Below are 26,540 nucleotides of genomic sequence, written 5' to 3'. Positions count from 1 at the left end.
TCACTCCTATCAAACAAACTATGATACTTTTTTTTCATTGAAAACATGAACATGTTCCATTTAAAATTTAATCTTTAAAACAATATGTTCAAATATCATAAATGATGAGTTGATAATGTTATTGCTATTAGAAGATATTATAAATTTATTTAAAACAATATGTTTAAAATTTATGTGTAAGGAGTACGAAACCAAGTGGCCTATGTAGAAAATGAATTATTGTGATTTTTGAGGATCCAATTCAAGCACCATAGATCCAGGGGTAGGAGCTTTAAATGTCGAAAGGTTGAAAATTATCGGATATTATTTTGTACTTATCCTAGATTAATAAAAAAAAATTTAAAAAATTATTCTATTATTAAAAAAAATGTTATAAAGTCATATAAAATATTTAATTCATATTATTCAACCTAATTTAATCTATTTGTTTAATATATTATTTATAATTTAAATATTTTATTCCAATAATCATTAACATATTGATGATAAAGTAAAGAATATCACAAATAAATTTAAGTTTTTGTCATGTGTATTTATAATATTAAGAAAATAATAAAATAAACGAGAAAATGTATATGACTACTTCAAAGAAATCAATTTTTTTTTTTTATTATCAATAATCAAATAATTATTTCATTTAATATTATAATCATATCAGTAAAAATATGAATTAAATTTAAAATAATACAATTACAACATTAAAAAGCATCATATACAAGTAAAGGAGATTTTTCTTCTTTTTTTCACGAACCAAGTGTCCTCCATGGTCAAAGAATTTTTGTTATTTTTTTAGGTTTCGAGTTTGAGCAAAAAAATATTAAGAGTGTGAGCGTTCAATGTCAAAAGATTGACTTTAAACATATATTATCTTGTATTTACTCATATTAATAAAAAAATAATAGATGTTTTTCCTGGTAAAATAAAGTATGTGATACTCTAATTGGAAATTTGGAATAATTAATAGTGTTAATTATTTTCAGTAAATAATTATACTAAAATAAAAAACAAATTTGAATTCAAATATAATAAAGAGATTACAATTAAATATTGAATTTAATAATTTTAAAGTATGGGCGGGAACTTCAAGTTCAAAACTTTAGCTCAAGAATTCCAACTAAAATTATTTTTATTACATTTGAAAATTGAACATCTACCTTTTTGTCCTTTTCCTATGAATTTGGTAAACTTATACAACAACAACAAAATCCTATTCTGATATGAAATGAGATAAGGGAAGGTAGAGTAGCAAACTATCCTAAACTTCAGGTTGAGAGCAGCTTCCGTAAAATACTTCTGGCAATTAAAAAATTTAAAATAAAGATAAAATACAATGCATGAATAAATAAATACATAGTTAAACAGTCTTCTTATACAGCCTTTATATGCGTGTGAAATTTAAGTATCAAATATTAATATGACATCACGTATTGCAACTTGATTAGTAATTAAAATATCATGTCAAATTCTCTCGATGAATGATCCTTCTCCTCTCCAGCCGAAGTCCGACGTCACTAAGAAAGTCAGGTTTAAGGATCAAGATCCAGATCCTTCCCAACCTTCCCAAATGGTCATTGATGAGCAGGAGAGTCCTCATCCTTCTTATGCGGCCATTCTCTCTGGTCCTACTGATGGGAACCCCTCCGGGTCGAACGTGGAACAGCAAGGGCCTGAATCCTTTGATCTTGACGACAAGGATATCATCCCAGGAACTCGTTTTGGTCTGCCTTCAACCTAGTTTTCAGATCGGGCATATAAGCGGATGGAAGCTACCATGGCAAGAACGATGGTTCTCAAATTGCTTGGCCGCTTCTTCGGCCTTAATGCTTTACCAGTAGAACTTACGCGTTATGTAAGCTGTTAGGTATGGCTCATAAATATACCAGTAAAGAGGACAGGAGATGGAGCGGAGTGAGCGAAGCGAACATCAACTGTTCTTACAAAGAAAGTCTCGTTGTGGGGTTACAAATTATGTGGGTTGGGGGTGCGGGGGCGACGCCCCCGCGGTACGGTACAGGGTTGATTTTGTAATTATGTACCAGGGTTTTCTATTATAAATAGAGATGTAACCTAGACCTAAAAAATTATTGAATAAAATTCTAGCGTCGCCTAGGCACCCGAGGACGTAAGCACATTGCCGAACCTCGTAAAATTCTCGTGTTCTTTCGTTTTCTTTACCCGTTTTCGTCAACAATTGGTATCAGATGTCAGGAGCAAAATTCGAAGTCGCGAAATTCGATGGTCAGGGTAACTTCGGATTATGGCAAACGAGGGTGAAGGATCTATTGGCGCAGCAAGGGATCTTGAAGGCTTTGCGACCTATAAAGCCGGCGTCGATGGATGAGGAAGATTGGGAAGAATTGCAGCAGCGAGCGGCAGGAACCATACGATTATGCTTGGCGGACGAGGTCATGTATCACGTCATGCATCTATCGTCTCCAGACGAAATTTAGAGGAAGTTGGAAAGTCAGTTTATGTCCAAATCCTTAACGACAAAACTGTATCTGAAGCAGCGGCTGTATGGGCTGAAGATGCAGGACGATCACGATTTGGCGCAACACGTGAATGTCTTCAATCAAATCGTTTCTGATCTGGCTCGGCTTGATGTGAAAATTGAGGATGAAGACAGAGCGATGATTCTGTTGTGTTCGTTGCCTTCCTCTTACGAACACATGGTGACTACTCTTACATATGGGAAAGAGACTATCAACGTTGAGGAGATTACTGCAGCCTTGTGGCTCACAACCAGCGGAAGCAGAATGCAGGGGAAAAAGCCGATAGCTTATATGTTAAGGGTAATCGAGATCGTGGACAGAAGCCAGAGAAGGCAGGGTCCGGGAAGCGGAATTCCAGATCCAAATCCAGGGATAAGAAGACGATTCACTGTTACAAGTGCAAGGAGGCGGGACATATGAAGCGAGACTGTCCGAAGTTGAAAAAGCAGACTGATGAGAAGCGTGATGGCTCATCCAAGTCTGTGAACGTGGTCGAGGATGATACTTCTGATTGCAGTGAGGGTGATATGCTTTCTATTCAACGACACAATTGACGGATGCTTGGATTCTTGATTCTGGATGTTCTTATCACATCACGCCAAATAGGGAATGGTTTTCGACATACAGGCCGGTTAATTCTGGTTCGGTTTATTTGGGTGATGATCGATGTTGCAATATTGTTGGTATTGGTGATGTCAGAATTAAGATGCACGATGGCTCCGTTCGGACGTTGAGTGGTGTTCGACATATCCCAGACTTGAAGAAGAATTTGATTTCCTTGGGCACTTTGCACAAGAATGGTTTTATCCTAAGGCTGACGAGGATAGGGAAACCATTCGGATTGTTAAAGGAGCATTGACTGTGATGAAAGCAAGATGACTGCAGGGAATATCTACAGATGTTAGGGAGTACCGTTGCAGGTGGAGTTCACTCTGTTGAGTCCTGTGATGATACGACAAAATTGTGGCATATGCGCCTTGCTCATCTTAGTGAACGTGGTATGGCATAATTACACAAGAGAAACTTGTTGCATGGTGTCAAAAGCTGTAAGCTCGATTTTTGCAAGTATTGTGTTCTGGTAAACAGACTAAAGTCCGTTTCAAGACTGCGAAGCACACAAACTCAAGGGATTCTTGATATGTGCATTCTGATGTATGGGGGCCTTCCACGACATCGTCTTTGGGTGGATCTAGGTACTATGTTACTTTTATTGATGATTTTCACAGAAAGTTTGGGTGTATTTTTGAAACAGAAATCTGAAGTTTTTGAGAAGTTCAAGCTGTGGAAAGCTGAGGTAGAAAACCAAACAGGACGAAAAATCAAGTGTTTGTGGTCTGACAATGGTACGGAGTACACAGATTCACAGTTCCTACAATTCTGTAAGGAGCATGGGATTCAGAGGCATTTTAGTGCGCAAGACACCACAACAGAATGGTGTTGCGGAACGATGAACAGGTCGTTGAATGAAGAGCCAGATGTTTGCGGTTGAATGCGGGGCTTCCCAAACACTTCTGGGCTGAGGCTGTTAACATGGCGTGTTACCTTATCAACAGATCGCCAAGGGCATCGCTGGCTGGGAAAGTTGCAGAAGAGGTATGGACTGGTCATGATGTTAGTTTTGATAACTTACGGATTTTGGTTGTCCTGCTTATGGCATGTACCTGCTGATGAGAGATCCAAACTTGATGCAAAATCGAAGGAGTGCATTTTTCTGGGTTACAAGAAAGGTGTCAAAGGATTCAAGTTCTGGGATCCAGTTGCGAAGAAAGTTGTGATTAGTAGAGATGTCGTTTTTATGAACAGTCTATGTTGCAGCAGAAGCAAGACACGACAGTGGTAGATTTCGAGCAGTTTCCAGTTGAGGAACCAGAAACTTCTCAACGACTTCTGGTGGTTCCACTACGGATTTGCAGGATTATAGTCTCGCCAGAGACAGGGTGAGACGGACGAATATAAAGCCTCCGAACAGATTGGGTTTTGAAGACTTGGTATCTTTTGCACTTACTGTTAGCAGTGATGATCCAGTTACTTTTCATGATGTCGTTACTAGTCAGGAAAACGACAAGTGGATGGCAGCCATGGTTGAGGAGATGGAGTCTTTGAATCACAATCGCACATGGGAGTTAGTTCCCCTTCCTGAGGGTAAGAAGCCGATTGGTTGCAAATGGGTGTATAAGAAGAAACCAGTAACAGAAAAAGAGGGGGAGAAGTTCAAGGCTCGTTTGGTAGCGAAGGGTTTTTCACAGCAGAAAGGAGTTGATTATGATGAAATCTTTTCTCCTGTGGTCAGGCACACTTCAATCCGAGCAGTACTTGCATTGGTGGCTAGTTGGGATTTGCATTTAGAGCAGATGGATGTTAAAACTGCTTTTTTGCATGGTGATTTAGAGGAGCAGATCTACATGCGGCAACCTGAAGGTTTCACTAAACCTGGAAACGAGCATTTAGTTTGTAGATTGAAGAAATCTTTGTACGGGTTAAAACAGTCTCCGAGACAGTGGTATAAACGGTTTGACTCCTATATGATCAAGATGGCTACAACCGATGTGAGTATGATTGTTGTGTCTATGTTAAGAGCCTTGATGATGGTTCTTTATTTTTCTATTACTGTATGTTGATGATATGTTGATTGCTGCGAAGAACATGGATGATGTTATCGGTTTGAAAACTTTATTGAGTCAGGAATTTGATATGAAAGATTTAGGTGCTGCAAAGAAAATTCTTGGAATGGAAATTTGCAGGGACAGAGACTCAAGGAAACTGCGGCTATCTCAACGGGGTTATGTTGAGAAAATGCTAGAAAGGTTTGCGATGAGCAGCGCGAAACCAGTTAGCACTCCATTGGCGAATCACTTTAAGCTCTCATCAGAACAGTGCCCTAAGACAGATAAGGAAGCTGAAAATATGGCAAAGGTTCCGTATTCTAATGCTGTTGGCTGCTTGATGTATGCGATGGTATGTACTCGTCTGATTTAGCTCATGCTGTTAGTCAAGTTTGTAAGTACATGTCTAAACCTGGTAAGCAACATGGGATGCAGTCAAGTGGATCTTTCGGTACTTAAAGGGTACTGTGGGACATGGAATTTTTTGGGAGTCAGCGGGATAATCCTTTGATTGTAGGATATGTGGATTCAGATTATGCAGGTGACTTGGATAATAGAAGATCTACGAAAGGGTATGTGTTTACTCTTGGTGGATGGCCTATTTGCTGGAAGTCTACTGTTCAATCTGTCGTGGCACTATCTACAACTGAAGCTGAATACATGGCAGCGGCTGAAGCTGCAAAAGAAGCTTTATGGCTTACTGGTTTAGTGAAGGAGTTGGGTGTTCAACAAGGTGGAGTTCAGTTGCTTTGTGATAATCAAAGTGCTATTCACTTGGCTAAGAATCAGGTGTATCGTGCTAGAACTAAACATATTGATGTAAGGTTCCACAAGATCAGAGAGTTGGTTGCATCTGGAGAGGTTTTGTTTCAGAAGGTACATATTGATGAGAATGCCGCTGATATGTTCACCAAGCCAGTTACGACAGATAAGTTCAAGCATTGCTTGGACTTGTTGAATGTTTCGAGTTGTTAAAGAAGCAAGGTAACCCAACCCACATTGAAGTTTCCAAGGGGCAGGATATTCGCCAAGGTGGAGATTTGTTAGGTATGGCTCATAAATATACCAGTAAAGAGGATAGGAGATGGAGCGGAGTGAGCGAACATCAATTGTCCTTACAAAGAAAGTCTCGTTGTGGGGTTACAAATTATGTGGGTTGGGGGTGCGGGGGCGTAGCCCCCGCGGTACGGTACAGGGTTGATTTTGTAATTATGTACCAGGGTTTTCTATTATAAATAGAGATGTAACCTAGACCTAAAAAATTATTGAATAAAATTCTAGCGTCGCTAGGCACTGAGGACGTAAGCCTTGCCGAACCTCGTAAAATTCTCGTGTTCTTTCGTTTTCTTTACCCGTTTTCGTCAACAGAAGCCTACTAAACCCTTTACCCTTATGGATCTTGAGAACGGGTACTTTCTTGCTCGTTTCTAAACGAGGTCGACTATATGAAGGTCCTTGCCGAAGGACCATGGATTATATATATAGACAGTAATTAACGGTTATGAGGGATGTATTACCAATTTTGAAATCGGCTATGGAGCGGAAGAAGCTTCCACTCTTTATCCAGAAGTCAAGTACACAACGCGTTATTTATAATAATGTATAAACCTAAACTAAAAAAGAATTCTATAAATGTTGATGTATTAAATAATTATTCAATAATCAATGTAAAGTTACTATTTATATTTTATTTTGTGTGAATTATTAATAACTATTATTTGATATGTTTAAAGAAAATTTACAAACAATGTTAAGTATAATATATGGATTTAAATTTAAATAAAAATTGAAAAATAAAAACATAATATATCATTATTTTGAGATTATTTTTACTAATAATATATCAAATAAAAATCTCTACTTAAGTGAATAAAATAGTTGAATTGAAGTGATATTTAAGTTGAATGTTGCTGTTAATGTTGGAATTATTTTAGTTTATCATGATTTAACCTCTTTTTTCAATCATAAATTTAACCTCTTTTTTAATTCTTAAAACAATAAACTTAATATACTATAGAACCAAAATAAAAAGTATAAATAAATTTCTCATGGGTGGTGAGTTAAAAATCGAGATCAGTACAAATTAAATTGTCTAAGATTATCTCAGCAAGCCTTGAGCTATTTAGACACATCAAAATGATACATTCCATGAAGATGACAAAAAAATTTTAAATAAAAATTATAAAAAAATAACTAAATATAAAAATTTGAAATTTTTAAGAACGACTATTCCCATATGCTGCCCCTTCGATCTATCTCTTTGAAAAATCATGTCTTATTTGTTATTTTTTTTTCTCAGCAATATTTGATTTGATTGATAATTGATAATACACTAAAGAAGAATACCTCGTTAAAAACATCTCTAATCCTAAATGAAGAAAAAGAGTACATCCGATCTAATAAGAAGGAAACAACACAACAGAAACAAACAACAAACTCCTAGAACCTGAAGTAGCCATTAAACCCCCCCCTTAAAAGACTAGAACACCCAACCATCCATACCAAGACATCAAATTCCTTGCACAACAGTAAAATATTAGGATTGCAGCCAACTCCCAACTCCTGTGAGGGCCAACGAGGATTAACACCAGAAAAACATAAAGACATGGCAACAAAATCTAAAGAACTATAAAACACTTTTAGACAACAAGATGTTTGGTCTGATCAGCTACTCCATGATCGTCTCCAAACGGAACATGCATAGAGCCATCTGTTGGGAAATAAACCAAGTACAGTAATTTCCCTATAGTCAGATAGTGAGAATACGAAAAAAGCGGAAAAATAATACCCGAAATTGATAACGGAGTTCAGCCAATTGTGCTTACGTCTCCGGACTGCTGCAGATCTTTTACTAAGAGAGAAAATTTACAGGTGTTTACAAACACTCACTACTCACAAAAAACTCTCTAGTATGGAGAAAGAAATGATTTTTGGGATGGTTTGAAGCTAAATGAGCTAGGTATTTATAGTTGAAACTTAAGGACTTAATCTTGTAATACCCTAAAACCTAGGGATTAATTGTGATTCCCATTATCATTTTCAACAAACATCTACCAACTTTGAAAAATATTTTTCAAAGAACATTTACCAAACTTTGAAAAACCATTTTCAAAGAAACATTTACCAAACTTTGAAAACCATTTTTTCAAAGTTGGTTACCAAACTTGAAAACCATTTTAATACTTTCAACAATCTACCACTTGAAGACTGATTTTAATCTGTCTTTACACCTCGATCAATGCAACAGCTTTTCTAGTCTTGTTACTCTAGCATGCCAACTGAAGTTGAACACAACTTCAGTTTGTCTGTAGTCACCGTCTTTGTCAGCATATCTGCCAGATTTGAGCTCCATGATCTTTTCAAGTTTCAAAATCTCATCTTCCAGGAGAGACCGGATAAATGATATCGCAATTGTATGTGCTTTTTCCTGGAATGAAAAGACGGATTCTTTGCTAGATATAGCACTTTGACTGTCGTAATACAAGACATTGTTTTCTTGTTTCTTGCCTAACTCTTCCAAGAAACTTTGGAGCCAAACCATCTCATTGCTAGCTTCCGTAACAGCGTAATATTCTGCTTCAGTTGTGGAGAGAGCAACTATCTTCTGTAGTTGAGAAACCCAACTCATTACGGTTCCTCTTAGAGTATAGACATACCCTGTAGTGCTCCTTCTGATGTCAACATTTCCGGCTAAGTCAGCATCTACATAGCTTGTCAGTATCGTATCTCCACCTTTGAAACAAAGTGCTTTGTTTGTGGTACCCCGTAGATATCTGAGGATCCATTTGACTGCTTCTAAGTGTACCTTGCCCGGATTATTCATGTACCTGCTAACAGCTCCCACTGCTTGAGCAATATTTGGTCTGGTACAAACCATGGCATACATCAGACTTCCAATCGCTGAGGCGTACGACACCTTCACCATGTGTGCACGTTCTTCCTCCGTCTTTGGTGACTGTTCTTTGGAGCGTCTGAAATGAACACCTAAAGGTGTACTTACTGGTTTAGCATCTTGCATGTTGAACCTGGAGAGTACTTTGTTGATGTACTCAGCCTGTGATAATATCAAAGTCCCTAACTTTGTGTCTCTCTTGATCCTCATCCCAAGAATCTGCTTTGCAGCGCCCAGATCCTTCATAGCAAACTGCTTTGACAATTTTTGCTTCAAGTTTATAATCTCTTGCATGTCTGAGCCTGCAACGAGCATGTCATCAACGTACAACAATAAAATAATGAAGCTATTGTCGAACCTCTTGATGTAGCAACAATGATCTGCTTGGCATCTGGTAAAACCACGCTACTCATGAAACTATCGACTTCTTGTACCACTGTCTAGGAGTTGTTTTAAACCATACAAGCTCTTCTTCAACCTGCATACCAGGTTTTTCTTGTCTGCCTCTATGAAGCCTTTTGGCTGCCTCATATAGATTTCTTCCTCCAAATCACCATGAAGGAAAGCTGTCTTTACATTTAACTGCTCAAGATATAAATTCTCTGCAGCTACAATTTTCAACACCAGTCTGATTGTAGACAGTTTCACGACTGGAGAGAAAATTTCATTGTAGTCAATACATTCTTTTTGTTGAAAACCTTTGACAACCAATCTCGCTTTGTAGCGTTTGCTCCCATCGTGCTCTTCTTTGATCCTATAAATCCACTTGTTGTGAAGCGCTTTCTTGCCTGGTGGTAATTCAGCTAATTCTCACGTCTGATTTGACAAAAGCGAGTCCATCTCATCTTTCATGGAAGACTCCCACTTGACTGAATCCTCCACTTGCATTGCTTTATCATAGCACTTTGGTTCACCATTGTCAGTCAGCAACAAGTAGTGCAAAGAAGAAGAATACCGTTGGGTTGGTTTAGGAATTCTGGAGGAGCGTCTTAGTTCCGGTGTGCCTGGTTCTTCTTGAACTGCTTCAGAACTGATCTGAACATCATTTCCAGAAATCTCCTCAAACTCAGCAAATTCCTTTGTTTCAGCTTTGGTATTGGAGCTGCTTGATTCTACAGTTGACCTGTCTTTTTACATCATATTCTCATTGAAAATGACATCTCTGCTTCTAATGATCTTCCGATTTTCATAGTCCCAAAACCGGTAACCAAACTCATCACCGCCGTAACCAACAAAGGCACATTTGTTGGACTTAGCATCAAGTTTACTTATTTCAGCAGAGTCTATGTGTGCATAAGAAATACAACCAAACACTCTTAAGTGTGAAAGGTTTATTTCTTTCTTGCTCCAAACTTCCTCTGGTATTCTGCCATCCAAAGGAACTGAGGGCCCACGGTTGATCAGGTAAGCTGCAGTGTTAATAGCTTCAGCCCATAGAAATTTGGGCAATCCGGCATGTATCCTCATGCTTCTGGCACGTTCATTCAGAGTTCTGTTCATACGCTCTGTTACGTCATTCTGCTGTGGTTTCATGGGATCTGTTGTCTCCATCTTGATCCCATTGTTTGCGTAAAAATCTTTGAATCTCCTATTTCTGTACTCTCCTCCATTGTCAGACCTCAACCGCTTGACTTTCATACCATTCTCATTTTCCACCATGGCCTTCCATTTTCTGAAGGTATCAAAGACTTATTTTTTCTTCAAAAATAAACCCACACCTTCCTTGTAGAATCATCGATGAAGGTGACATATTATAATGAGCCTGCAAGAGATGGAACTGGAGATGGTCCCCATACATCAGTATGAACTAACTCCAACTTTTCAGCCTTGGGTGTCTTACCAATCTTTGTAAAGCTGACTTTCTTTTGTTTGCCAAAGATGCAATCCTCGCATAGTCCGACATCTACATTCTTTAGATCCGGCAGCTTCCCCTTTGACAAAAGTGTCTTCATCCATTTCTCGCTCATATGGCCAAGCCTTTGGTGCCATAGGTTTGATTTTCCATCAACATCTGCTACTGCAATGATATTCTCTAAATTTGAGGTTACATAGAGAGTACCAGTCTTCTTACCACGAGCAATGACGAGTGCTCCTTTGGTAATCTTCAATTCACAACCTGAAAAGGTTGTACTGTATCCTTCTCCATCAAGCTGTCCTACAGAAATCAAATTTCTTTTGAGACCAGGAATATGTCTCACTCCTGTCAGCTTCCAGGTGGTCTGGTTTGGCAGCTTTAGTCGGATGTCTCCTTTTCTGACGATCTTCAAGGTTTCATCATCAGCAAGATGAACCTTCCCAAATCACCACTGACATAGTTCTCCATGATTTCTTGGCATGGCGTGGAGTGGAAAGATGCATCTGAATCCAAAATCCATAATTCAATCGGACTGTTGACGCTTAAAATCATGGCATCACCTGTCTCTTCCGTCATGTTGACAGATTCCTGTGCGCCAGTATTTTTCTTCTTCGGTGCTCGACAATCTCTTTTGAAGTGGCCCTTCTTGCCACAATTATAACAGGTAAAATCTTTATTTTCTGTTCTTGATTTTCCCCTTCTGGATTTCGATCTGCCACGATTTGAATTTCTTTCTGAAGTTCTCCCTCTGGACTCCGTGTGCAAGGCTGAGGAGGTTGATGCTTCACCCGATTCTCTCCGTCGAATTTCTTCGCTCAGTACCAGATCCTGAACATCGTCGAATTTTAATTTGCTGTTTCCCGACGAACTGTTGACTGCTGTAACAGTAGCATTCCAACTGTCTGCCAAAGATGATAAGAGAATTAAAGCTCGAACTTCATCATCAAATTCAATTTCCACTGAACTCAACTGGGTTGTGATTGTGTTGAGTTCATTTAGGTGTTGTGCCACCGATGCCCCTTCCGTCATTCGCAAATTGAATAATCACCTCATCAAATGAACTTTGTTTGAGGCCGATGGCTTCTCATACATATTGGAGAGAGCCGTCATAAGACCCGTCGTGGTCTTTTCTTTTGCTATGTTGAAAGCAACATTACGGGATAACGTCAGTCGGATAACTCGAGGGCTTGTCTGTCGAGAAGAGCCCAGTCTTCATTCTTTATGCCCTCTGGTTGTTTTCCTGGGAGGGGTTGATATAGATTTTTCTGGTATAGAAAATCTTCAATTTGCATATTCCAAAATCCAAAGTCCGCACCATCGAACTTTTCAATTTTCACATTCCCTTCGTCTGCAGCCGTCGCTCCCACTCGAATCTGGCTTCGTTTAGAACGTTTCTGACAATTTTTGCGAACCGCCGTGTATTAGAACACCTCCGTTGACAAACTCGTATCGCCGACCGAAATTCACTATTCACGTGAATAGTAACCCGAATAGTAACCTCGTAAAAAATTGACAAAATTCACAACCCAAAAGCTCTGATACCAGTTGTTGGGAAATAAACCAAGTACAAGTAATTTCCCTATAGTTAGATTAGTGAGAATACGAAATAAAAGCGGAAAAATAATACCCGAAATTAATAATGGAGTTCAACCAATTGTGCTTACGTCTCCGGACTGCTGCAAATCTTTTACTAAGAGAGAAAATTTACAGGTGTTTACAAAACACTCACTACTTACAAGAAAGCTCTCTAGTAGGGAAAGAAAATGATTTTGGATGGTTTTGAAGCTAAATGAGCTAGGGTATTTATAGTTGAAACTTAAGGACTTAATCTTGTAAATACCCTAAAACCTAAGGATTAATTGTGATTATCCTATTATCATTTTTCAACAAACATCTACCAAACTTTGAAAAACTATTTTTCAAAGAAACATTTACCAAACTTTGAAAAACCATTTTCAAAGAAACATTTACCAAACTTTGAAAACCATTTTTTCAAATTTGGTTACCAAACTTGAAAACCATTTTAATACTTTCAACACCATCCTCGTTAAGTCCAATGCAATTGTACATAAGAGAGGATGTGGATAACGACAAAGATAAAAATACATCGAACATCTTTTTCCATGTCACATCGACCAACTTATTTAAGAACTCACGAGCTTCAGTTTAGGAAGAACCGGATTCATGCATATAACATTGGATCGTTTTTGGAACACCACTTCTTTCGTTCATCAATTCAGAAAAACCAAAACTATCAAACAAAACACAATCAAGCTACCAAGGCAAACTAAAAGCGCTAACCATCTAAGTATTTCTCTTCAGTCCAAGCACTAATCAACGAGCAACCACTATACATTCTGTAGACCAACCCTTTAATAGCGCCTTGAAATGAAAACATAAAAAAGGATCTTCCCGGGATATGAAATACCTCTGCAGCATTCTTTTGTCAAGGCTACAGACCAGCCCTTTTTGAACTCTTGACTAAAAAAACAGCTCCCCCACTCTATTTCGATCCTTCATCAAATCTAAAATAGCTGTAATCAACAAAATCTACACAACACCAAAATTTACTCAATTGTATCTAAATTAGCTCAAGAAAAGGACGAGAAACTGCATCCCCGACTCCTACACACAGGCCACAGACCTGAACAACGAAACTAAAAAACTGCACTCAACCAAAATTGAATCACCTAGGAGCCACTCAACCCCACCCACTATATACAACCAATACAATGCTCAATCATAAGACCTCTCAAACCATAATTAACTCAGAGAAGATTTCCACCACCAAAATAAATCTTATGTAGACAGTTACACAAATCCAATCAAAACTCTTTCCACCAAGCTATAAATAACGTTTGCCAACTCACACCAAGCCAATCCATCCCAGCAACGCGAAGTAAAGCAAAGCTAAACTATACCGATCTTTCTCGACAACCTGCCAATTACTAAGAAGGCTGTCCACCCCTCCCATGGCCGAAGAAAAGGTTAGATCTCCTAATTTTCCCGCAGTGAGTAACTGAGTCCTCCAAAGCTTCCATCTTTATCTCATAGAGAAGATCATCACAATAGAGTTGATCTTCAACATAAAAAATGGGTAACCAATGACATTTCATCTGCTCCAATCCACTCACAATTCACAATGATATCAAGATCTTACAGGCCTACAAACACGACAATAGGCTCATTCTACACTGAATAAATGTTCATGCAAGCTCTAGCGCAATCAATCCGTTCACAACCTTGTGTTCATTTTCGATAATCTGAATACCCAACTTTTTACCTAATTCCAAAGTTAATTCAGCCTCCTTTTTTGTCGTTCGCCATTTTCTCTTGAGATCGGAGTTTGACAGCGACCGACCAGAAAGTTTCGAGCACTCTTAAGTTTAGCCCCCTTAACTTATTCTTTAGTGCTCTATCCCTTTTGCTTCTATCATATTTCGAAAGAAATTTGTCTTGTATATTCAAAAGAGAGCCAAATTTTCTTTCTCTTATGCTTCTTCCAATTTGTTTAAGTTCAGGGAAGAAAGCAAACGAATCATTCTCCATAGAACCAACGCTATTATTACCCTCATATGGCTCAATTCCCATCCCCAGAACTCCATCGATTGGTTCAGTCTTCAGCCCCATATTTTTAATGTCATCTTGAGCTCTAAGGTGGCGTTTGGACAGAGGAATATGAGATTCTTATGGGATGTAATCTACATTCTTCAGTTTGGTTAGTCGGGAATCTCATTCCGATAATGTAAGATTACTAATAGTGGATTTTTTGGGTATATACTGGGAATGTCACTACCTCTATTTCCTTATGTATTGTGGATTACCGGTATTTGGACTAAAATACCCTTAATTTTTTTTTCAAAAATATTTTTGTCATTGAATAATAAAAATTCTACGAAAGTTAAATTATAAATTTATCCTTAAACTATTTTAGATTTACAAAAAAAAATCTATAATTAAAATTTTATATGAAGTTCAGGGGTTAAAATAAAATTTTACCCTTTCATTAAACAATTTTATATTTTCAATTTTGTAAAATAAAATTTTTTAAAGAATCTATAAATTTTCCAAACTTGTTAAAAACAAATATATAATAGGACAATTTGGTCAAATATACTTTCCAATAATCTTTATCATTTAACCAAACACGGTAATCTTACATTCTTGCTAAACCAACCAATACAAAATACAACATTCTTAGTAATTCTATTCTCTGATAATCTTACATTCTCATGGTAATCTTACATTCTGTGAACCAAATGCACCCACATATAGAGCCCTCACTACTTGCAATTATAGGTCTTCTTCTAATAGGTCCACCTTATTGGCGATTTCCTTAAGCCCGTTAGATCAACCCTAGACACTGAGTATAGGGGTGACAATAGGGAATCGAAAACTGTGAGGATTCGAATAGATGAGAATATGGAATAATCGAATCTTTACCCGATGGGGACGAGAAAGTTTTATCCCGAAAACTCAAATGGAGATAGGAATGGGGATTGTTATATCCAAATACGGGTAACTGAACCGTACATGTGAATAACTATGGAGATCCCTGATATTTTACAAAAATAACTGTGGGGATCCCTTGAAAATATTGAGATTACATTATTGTTGAGATTGAAAATTGTTAGATAATATACATGGATGTTAGATGAATATTGACGTTTGAAATTTTCATATTATAAATTGAGAACAATTTGAGACAATCTAATATATCTTACAAGTTTTAGGTATTGCATTAATTTCAAAAATATTTATTTCTTTTTTGAAGATGAGAATTAACCGAATTTAGTAAGAATCCGTAAAGGATATGTATGAAAAACAAAATTCCAAAACATATAATGAAGTTACCAAAATTGTATTCACAAGTGATGAGGACGAATGAATAATATAAAACCGTCCACGTCCGCCCGTTACACCCCTACTGACTTATTAACAAACCTAGACGTTTCAATTGCCCATCATTTTCCATGATTTCAATCTCGCCCCTAAAAAATCTACCCTCTGATCTGTATCTAGAACACCGCCAAAGATTTCATTTTCCGCCACTGATGGAAGCAGAAAAAGAAATCTTAAAAGGAAATCCGACTTTTATATTAGATGTTTGTTTTACTGTAGGTGTCCACTTGAAACTGTATTTTTGCCATGCATAAAAAATTTCAATAATTAATATGTGTGTCCACCCTTAAAAATATTTATGAGTCCGTCGCTTCCATAGTAAACCTTCTCTCCGATCGGTGTTGGAACTATCCGATCTTGCGCCAGTATGATGATCTTACCTTATATTTTGCTAGTGACACCGTTAGTCGAAATACATAAAAACTAAAACCGTTCAATCACTCTATTGCTCTGAACGCATAGAACCTAACAAATCCGAATCTCTTCCCAGTTTTGTCCATCTTCCTTGCAATGAAAGAATCCACAACATCACCCTGCCTTCCAAATAATTGTCTCAGCCCACTCCAGTGAACGCCATTGGTATATTTTGAACGAAGAGTGTCACCGGTTGTCGTCTCCGTTTCTCCATTCGCATGTTTTTGTGTTAAGCTACTTTAACATTTTAGAATTCGAAAAGGGGATTATAGTCGAGATCTCATTTTGGAGTTGCATTGGCCTAAAAGCTCCACGGAAACCATATGGAACTCTAAATTGCAAGGTGATTTTGGCTACAGGCTTGCTGGTAAAGCTCTTGGTGTGCGCTAAAACCAAGACTCGATTGCAAAAGCTAAAGGGAGCTGCTTAGTTGTTTGATTTGTAGACGTTAGATGTGGTACCATTAGGGAAAGAAGAATGATGAGCCTGCTGCTGGTATAGAAAGTTTTAGATCAGTTTGATTGATTTATAGTTCTAACAACTAGGGCTTTACCATTAAGTGAAAGACTATCGATTGCAAAGCTAAAGGGAGCTGCTTGGTTGTTTTATTGTTCATACATGTATTCATATTAACTTTTTACATATATATTATTATTATCTCTTGAGATCTTATGTTTGAGCTGCACATATTTAGGGTCGTGTAGATATTCATTGTTGAATGATTGAGAGTCTTTGAACATATATTATCTGTATTCACTTTAAGTTAATTATTTTTTTAAATTCTTAAAATAGGAATTAAATTAAATAATTATAATAAAAATATAAAATATGAGATAGATAACATAAATATAAAATGTACTAAAATTAATTATAGTAAATCACTGGCATGTAAAAGGTATTCCAAATACTTGGGGGGGGGGAAACACAAACAAATTATGAACATGTTTCTTTGAAATAACCATTATTAAAAATAAAAAAAATTAAATGAATTGAGACGTGTTTATGCTATTTTTGTCATGTGTAATTTGTATGTCTTAGTTTATTTTGATTTTGTTTATAATTTGATAAAATTATTTAATTTTAGTTTTAGATTCATGATTTATTTAAAATTTAGTTCATTTATTATAAATTAATATAATATAAATAAACGTTCATTTATTAATAAGATATTCCCTTTCTGGAGAAGTAAATAACATTATTTAAAAAGATAATCAAGAGTTTAAAACATAAATAAAATAAAAATAATTTTATATCAAAATAGAATTTTATTTATGTATAACAACTTTACTATGGCGCATAACGACTACGAGTAGGAGGATTTTGTAAATAAAGAGAAAGAATATTTACAAAAAATAAAAGAATCAAGAAAGTTATTTTCTTTCTTTTTTTTCCCTTTTATTTGATTAAGTTTTTTTAGTTTAAACCAAAGTAACCATAGACTTTAAAACAAAATCAATCATAATTATACCAACTCATATTATATATAAAAATACAATGTAACATTTAATACTTAAACTATCAAATTTAATAACAAAATGATCTAATCAATAAATTATAAATTTGAGGATTCAATTAAAATATTTTAAAATTTAAGAACCAAAATAAAATTAAAGTTATAGTTTAGAGACATCTAATAAAATTCAATTAAATATAACAGTGAATGTGATTAAAGGATAAAATATATAGTACTAATATACAGGGGCCAAGTGTATCCTATTAACATTAAATATATGGATGAGTTTGTCAAGTTCGATAAGTACCATTATGTACTATAATGATGAGTACAATTGAACATCATTAAATTAATTTATAAAAAAATTAAAATTCTAAAAGACTCGATATATAATTATAAATTAATTAAAATTTAACATAAATTATTTAAAAATTTTCATTACTTTTTTTTATAAAGAGAAATACATTCGATTGGGATTGTAGGAAAGAGACACCACAACAATGAAAGTATATGTATTTATATCTATATAATAACACTAGTTCAAGTACATGATAATTTTATATTTAGAAAGTTATATGATGATTTAAGATCCATTATCTGATAAAATAGTTCTTTTTAAATATTATTTTTGTATATTTAATGAAAAATACGTTATGTTTTTATTCATTTTCATCATTGGTCTTTTTAAAAATCATTTTCCCTTTTTGTTAAATATGTTTCTTTATTGTTATTAATTTATAATTTTATGATGTTTTCTAGATTGATTGATGAAATGTTTAATTATATTCAAAACGGAAAATCAACTAGTTAAATATTTTTTTTACAATCATAAAATTAAATAGAGTTAATTGTATTAATCGTACTTAAATTATAGGGTAAAGTATACAAGTAGTCCCTTATTATAGGGTATTATATTAAGTCATTTAATTATTAAAAACTATAAAATGGTCTCTAACTATAGAATATTGCTTTGTTAAGTCTCTTAACTATTAAAAGTTACAAAATAGACACCCGACTATTCATTATGTTCCAAACTCATCCTTTTCCGTTAAAAATTTGACGATTGTTTAAGTTGGACGTCAACATGATGAATATGATATGATAGTCATTTGAGATTAGATTTTATCATATCATAGTCAACATGTTAAGCTTAGCTCAAAATACCGGGTGACCATTTTGTAACTTTTAATAGTCGATGGACTCAACAAAGCAACACTCTATATCGGATGATCATTTTGTAACTTTTAATAGTCGAGTGACTTAATAAAACAGTATCATATAGTTGGGGGACTATTTGTATACTTTACCCTAAATTATAACTATAATTTTATATTTATCTTTTAATTTTAAATAATCTAATTTTATCTCAAACTATCTATCTATGTTAATTAAATCCTCCTATCATTAAAATTGTTACTTTAACTAATGATAGCAAATTAGATTTATTTTCCTGATGAATTTTCTAAAAGATTTTTAAATTATTAATTAATAATTGCTTGAATGCGGGCGGGGGAGGAAACTATGCCGGTAAGTGTAAAAGCCAAGGAAGGTGTAGACACGATACTGCGTCTGTTGGACAGAGGCATTGTCATCACCGGAAGTCCAGGAACAGGGAAAATATGGCTGGCCAAACAAGTGACCAAATATTTCGGCATGTATCTTTGGTTGTCTCTGAGCATGAGCGATAAGCCAGACCAAGGCATGTCTCTTCTCCAATCCATTGCTCAGTTCCATCCCTAACATCGACAACACCTGGGAAGATATCGACTATGATAACACCGACGACAATAAGGACGGGAGAAAAGGAGGACCTTGTTGACGATTGAAGCTGAGGGACAAGGTAGCCCAAAAGATTAAGGAGAAGGAGAATGAGATCGAATGGGGAAGTAAAGATGAGTCCAAACACATAAATCTTTTTGGTGTTGGATTTTGAAGGAGATGTAAAGATTGATGAGTTATTTCCTTTGTAGGAGAACTTCGAGGACGAAATTCAACATTGTATGATGGCATTAAAGCACATTGTCTAGATAAAATTAAGGTTTTACCTGCTCAACTCATCATGTTAGCAGACATTGGCTAGTGCTTCGATGCATCACTTCAACTTTTTAAAGCCGCAAAACCCGATGATGAGATACCGATCTTCGTTTCATTATGAGACGTTGATAAAAAGAATGATCATTTGCTCGATTTCTTTGGCATAACTGGAACTTGTTGGGGAATCATGCTCTCGAGATCACGATCAGAACACTTCGAGAAATCGAAGCTGGGGCCGGCATGCTCAAGGGTGAAGATAGCAAAGTGTTTGAAACAATGACACCTACTGATGACATGATGAGAACAGTGATGTGGATAAGGAAGGGAAATCAATTTCCTCAATGTTTGATTGATGAACAGTCTATGCAGGGATGACAAGACACGTTCTTCAAAGAAAATGATCTAAAGTTTAGGCCCTTTTCAATCCTAGGATGCAATCACTCCAGAACCCAAATCTCAAATGAAGGGTTTGTTTCTGCTCGTGTTAAGAGGTTGTTATCTGTTGAATTCGGTTGCTCAGATTAAGGATCTCGAGAATTTAGTGGTCCTCAAGGTATCTGGTTCGCCGTATCTGATGGAAATGGAGGAAGGCATTTTCAATAAAATGACCAAACTTCAAAGCCTTAATCTATCTGCACTGGGATTCAAGTCATTGCCTCGAGTCTCCAGCTTGAAAGAACTATGAAGGCTCATTCTTAAAGATTGTCGTTTCTTGGAGGCTCTACCAAGCTAGCAATCTCAAACACGTTGAGGTAATTGACCTTTCTAGATCATGCTCTTTGAATATGCTCCAAGAAAAAAAGCTTCAAATCATTTAAAGAAGATTTGTGTTTTTCTGGAACCAAAATCGAGAAACTAGCAATTGTTCAGACCCTTCCGAACTAACCATCCTCTTAGCTAAAGGATATGATCGTTTGGCTGGACTGCGCTTCTGAAACATTGGAAAAACTCAAGATACTTGATATTTCAGGTGCTACTAGGATAAAGGAAATATTCTTCGATTGCTTTGATGATACTGGCAATCTTAGATTCCTTGACCTATCCAAACCGATATTCGATTTTTGCCCGAAAGCCTCGTCAAACATCTCTGTTGTCTCACACTAAATGATTGTTCTAAGCTTGAGAAAATCAGAACTCATAGGGGCACATTGACATACAGGCTCTTGATCTTTCCAATTCCTCTGGTCTGCAAAAGTTCCCAGATGATTTTTTTGTAAACTTGACCAGACTTCAGTCCCTTGACCTCTCAAACTCCCAAGTTAAATTTTTTCCATCTCTTTCCAAGCTTGGCAATCTTCACAAGCTTTTGCTAAAGGGTTGCTCGTTCGAAAGACTTCCCGAGTCAAAAACTTTTGAGCCCTTTGAAGGGCTCACTAACCTTGAGGAACTTGATCTCTCGGATTGAAGAGCCAGGCTGAGCAATTTCCAAGCTTGGAAGGTCCTAATAGCTTAAGATTATCAAACTTTCACGTTATAAAGTGCTGTCAGAAATAGATTCCTTGAAGCACACGTCTGAGCTTGAAGTCCTTGATCTCTCAGAAACCCAGATTTCAACCCTGCCAAACATATCTTCCACCGAACTCCGTTTCATTATTCGAAATAAGTGCGCCCCAAAGAAGCTATAGATTTTCAAAGCCTTCCAAACCTTTTTATAGCTTGACCTACGTGGTACAAGCTCTTGAACTTGAAGGGTATCAATTTCGTAGCTTTGAGTCGTCTGTCTGAGCTTCGGACTCAGGTTATCCAAAAATGCATGTGATTGCATTGATCTTATTTAGAAAATTCGAAGCAACTTGAAGTTCTTGATCTTTCTGGAGAGGCTGTGGAGTCTTTGCCATCCTCTCTTAGCAGCCTTGCCAATTTAAAGCAGCTTTGCTAAAAGGTTGTTCGAGCTTAAAGGAGCTACCATCGCTAAAGTCATTGAGTCAGCTTGAAGCGCTTGATTTGTCAGGGACTCAAGTGAAAAATCTTGGAGATAAAATTTCAGTGTTAAGAATATAAAGAGTCTTCATCTACTGGAGGACGTGGCTGAAGAATTTAAAGGTGGGAAGACGTTGACGCCCTACCGATGGAGCTAAAGTTATATCACTGTTGTATCTCTGAGCCTTCTGAGATTCCTCAAGGGGATAGGAAGCCAAGAATAGCTGTGCACACACAGAACTCCTCAAAGTTTGAAGGGAAATTCCACGTTTTTATAGAGTATCAGGAATTCGATTTCATCAATTCGAGTTGAAAGCAAAGACGAAACAATTATAGTGACAGTCGTAAACATATCTTTGGTGATTTCTACACCAAGATCAGAAAATCCTGGTGAAGCAGGAGTTTGTGAATCTTTGGAAATCCTTGGATTTGATGGTTTTCCCACTGGTGTTGAGGTTTTTCTTGAGCATGCCAAGTATGTCTTCTTGCTTGAAAATGGTTTTATGAACAACTTGTCTGATTTAAAGCCTGATAGCTTGAAGAACATCAGTGTAGTTGGTTAGAGCGATGCAACAACATGGTAACCGTTGTTGTGGAGGCATCAAGGGAAGTGGGGAACCCTTGAGATCCTATGGATTTCATACCTTCCCAAGATTTAGAGTTTGTACGATAAAAAGGTGCAGTCCTTGAGTTTTGGGAGCATAAAGTGTTTGTACATCGACTGCTGCCCGAAGCTTGAAATCCCTGAAAGTCTTGAAACTCTCGAAATTATATTTTGTGATAGTCTAAAGAATTGTTTTGGAGATAAAGGCCCGTACGACAAGGAAATCCAGACCCCGGATTCCACAAATCAAAAATGCAAAGATGACTCCAAAAGACAAAGAAGAGTTGAACACGTCGTCATCAACAGGCAAGAAAATGCCAGATATGATCAAGAGTTCAGCCCCAAAACAAATACAGAGATGAGTACTGAAGATAAAGTCAAGGGGAGACGGTGGATTCAATTTTAGACGATGAAGGTAAAGGACCAGATGCAAGTACAATAAATAAGGGCAGGAGGACAAGGAAGCGGAGACGCATGCTGCAAGTTTAGAAGACAACAAAGATGAAGAACCAGAGGGTGCAAGTTCAGTGAACAAGGGAAAGAAGAAGAATGAAATAGAGACGCATGATCCAAGTTTAGTAGACAAGGGAAATTGAGTGGAGACGCATGCCAAAGGACCAGAGGATGCAAGTTCAGTAGACAAGGGAAATAACGAGGAAGTAGAGATGGATGTTGTCAGTTTAGCAAACAAAGAATCGCAAGCCAAGCAAAGCACAAGGATCAATCTCAAGCATTTGCATATATCATATTATCCAATGCTTGAAACTGTTTTCTCATCACATCATATGCCTGAAAAGCTGGAAATTCTCCGAATCAAGCATTGTGTTAAAATGAAGAGTGTTTTTCCCGAGTCAATGATCGATCGTGATTTACCAAACTTACAAACATTGCAACTGTCAGACCTGCCATCTTGGACTAGATTCAGAGCGGATTTAAAGTGAACGAATTTGTTACAACGATCATAGAATCACCCCCACCAAAAGAAGCCGGTCCAACTGCTCAGAATTGAGATTTAACGAAAGACAAAAGAAAATACCTCGACAACAAGTTAGCCATGCATAATTTCATGTTTGACATACTCATAGCTCCCTACATCTTTTTACTTCATACGATAATATCGTCTTAGTTTATCTATTTTGTTCCGAGACATGACAGAAATACAAAGTGTGTAAGGTAACATATAGAGACAATTAAAAGAGGTCGGCGTAGAAGGTTTGATCATCTTAAAGATGGACACAAGACAATAAATGGTTTTTCTAAGATGAGCTTCGTGTTCAAACAGTAGTTGCAATGTCATGTTTTTATGCTTAGTTTTATGTATTAGAAGAGTGCCCTATGTTTTCAAGACTTGTATGATTTCCTAAATCTACTAGTATTATTTAGTTTAAGAGTTACTTGTTTCAAGTCCATTTCTTTTCTCAACCCCATGTCATAAATTTGTAATATAATAGACTTGGAAACCTTCTCCCTTATGTACTCTTACTCTTTTACCTTCATATAGAATTTATTGAGTTTGATGTAGCATTTACCTCCCGTTAACTTTCTTTTCTTCTTATTCTTCTACTCCTATTAACATTGGACGTTCACAAAATTTTATCTAACTCGGGTCCTCAAGTATTCAAATTATAATTGTTTAAAAGTTAATATAAAAATGCTAAAAATAAAATTTATATTATTATTTGTTTAAAAAAATTAAAATACTAAGAATAATTAAAAATAAAATATATCATAAATTATAAATAATAAATTATTCCATAAGTTATTAAATATAAATATTATGTATAAGGGTAAATTATACATTTAGTACTTAAGTTGTCAATTTTGGTCCGTTTTAGTACCTAAACTTTTAATTTTTTTTAAAACCATACAATGTTTAATTTTTGTTTCACTTTAGTACCCCGTTCAAAATTTAACATTAAATTTTAAAAAATTTAAAAGTTTAGGTACTAAAATAGATTAAAACTAATAGATTAGATATTAAATATGTTAAATTTTCAACATCTATTATTAAAATGAAATAAAAAATAAATATTAAATATGATTTTAAAAAATTAAAATTTTAGATGACTCTAGAATATAAAAGTGAGGTGATGAGGTGATAGAGATAGACATTGACGAAAAGAAAGAAGAAAGAAAGAAAGAAAGAAAGTTAGTTTTGGATGCGAGAAGGCAGAAAGGGATGACGCGAGGAAAGCAGAAGATCGATGCGCAGAAGCGAAACGCTGAGAAGAATCAAAGACGAAGGTTCTCAGCTGGAGGCCAGAGCCGTTGCCCTAAAAGTTATCTGCCCTATCTGCAAGGTTTTCTTTTGATTTACTAATTACTCTGCCATTTTCTTAACCGATATTGATCTCGTTTAGCAAGATCTTGGCGGTGTTTTGGAATCTAATTGATCATTTCTGGATGCCATGGCTTGCATTATATATTAAAATTAATCATTAATTGATTTTTTTACTTGATTGAACTTATAGGTATGCCGGTGATTTTCCTATTTATAATTGTGACTATTGTTGGTATTGATAGAATCCAATCTTATCAGCATTCCTACTGCTATCACTTTGACTTGATACACTACGGCTGTCGATTTAGAAGATAGTATTAATAAAACCTTACATCCCTGTTATTTGACTTCCCTGATTTCTCCCTTTTTTTGGAATTTTCCATATATGCAAATGTTGCACGTATATCTCAGTTAACACTAACTATATTTCTTACCAAGTTCGTAGACCATAACCCCTAATGGATAAGAAGATACCTGCAAGTATTATTGTCCCACTTTCAGATTTATGTTTCAAGGTGCTTTGCTACTAATTTTATGCTAGGTAAATGATGTTCTGATGGGTGTCTGTTTTGGCTTTAGCTGTTATCTGGAATTATAAGGGTTTAGAACTTAGTATGGCAGAAGATACAGGATGGGCGATTTCATGGTGATCAATTAGCAACATAATGGAACCGGAAGGAATGATGGTTTCTGGTTTGTTGAAGTGGCATCAGTTTCTAGAAGCACACATAAGGAAAAGAATAGTTTACAAAACTACCATTTTAGAAAATTTAATTCTGCATTTTGAATACTTCATATTAGAATTTGATAGAAATCACCAAACGTTTCATCAAAACGCACAATGAGATAATGAAGGCTAGAGTATCTTGTTCATTGAGTGACATGTTGACTTTTGTACTTGCATTCACCAGTTCTGCCTGTGGATGGATTGATTGTATTTAGAAAGAACAAGCTCCTTGACATAAATAGGAGCCTTTATTCATTACCACTATTTGGTTTCATTACTTTATTTTTTTCAAATGTAAAAGGATATAAAGAAAACAAATCATGAAATTTGAGGGTTTACCTTCTTTTATATGGCTTGAGCTGCAAAGAGCTTGGAGTTTTTCCTATGCTTTTTTTATTATTTTTTTTCATCAAATAGATATACCACGAATAGGACTGATAAGATGGGCAATCTGCCAGAAGAAAAGGAGCAAGGAAATTTTGTATTTTCCATCTGTCATATTTGTAGCCTTACTTATGCTGCCTTTCCGTGAATCTATATTGCTTCTTTTATGAGATCCGGCAGCGTTTGTGGAAGACAGTATATTCTACTTGAATTTTGTTAATCAATGCCATATTGATTGTTGCGTAAGTTTGTTAATCAATTCCGACTGCCTGGCTTTTGCATGGAGTCTGCATTTACTGTCTCATTGAGTTGCATTGCATGTCCTCTAATATTACATGATCACAAACACCATATACTTTGAACATCATTTTGCCAAAAAAAAGGGACTTGAACATGATAAGTTGGCCTTTTCCCCCTCTTTATTCAAGTTACTCTCTATGTGCCTGCTCTTCGAATTAAAGGTTTGGCTAGTGTTCTTAGGGAGGCAAAGTCTCGTGGCATTTCGAGTCCTTCACATATTTCTCTCTGGCCTCCTTCCATGTAATTGCTAAAATGAATCTCCCTTCATGTTGTAGGTGCAATTAGCAAATGAAAAACAACTCGGTGATCATTATGGCTCCAACATCCGAAGAAAAACCCTCCGACTGTGTCGAGTTGATTGATTTCCCATGCAAAAGAAAAAGGAAAAGAATAAATTAGCTTTTCATGTGTGATTCTAGATGTTGAATGTTAAACCAATGGAAACGACTCTATTTGCCTTTGCCTCACTTTTTGTCATCTCATGTGTTGAATTATATGAACGATAATAAAGCTGTTACCTTTCTGCCTGGGTATCACGATTTTATGAATTCGAGTAAATAGTATAAAAATTAATTGGCAAAATGATAATGTTTGTCTCTGTAATAGACTCAATTTATCATTTTCGTCACTATTATATTTTTGTATCAGTTTAGCCCTTATTTTATAAAAATTTATCATT

The 26,540-nt window shown here is 36.0% G+C and overlaps 1 long non-coding RNA gene across 1 annotated transcript; it reads left to right on the top strand.

Annotated features, from left to right (window-relative positions):
* Positions 1-13,904: 13,904 nt before the first annotated feature.
* Positions 13,905-26,388, top strand: LOC120128594. The gene is made up of 4 exons (XR_005516647.1): positions 13,905-13,915; positions 19,678-19,690; positions 24,307-24,469; positions 26,137-26,388. It is a non-coding gene; the product is annotated as an uncharacterized LOC120128594 (long non-coding RNA).
* The last annotated feature ends 152 nt before the right edge of the window (positions 26,389-26,540 follow it).

The sequence above is a fragment of the Hibiscus syriacus genome, unplaced genomic scaffold (assembly GCF_006381635.1).
Source record: "Hibiscus syriacus cultivar Baekdansim isolate YM2019G1 unplaced genomic scaffold, ASM638163v2 tig00110481_pilon, whole genome shotgun sequence".
In the NCBI taxonomy this organism is placed as follows: domain Eukaryota; kingdom Viridiplantae; phylum Streptophyta; class Magnoliopsida; order Malvales; family Malvaceae; genus Hibiscus; species Hibiscus syriacus.
This window is presented reverse-complemented; position numbering and strand designations above follow the sequence as displayed.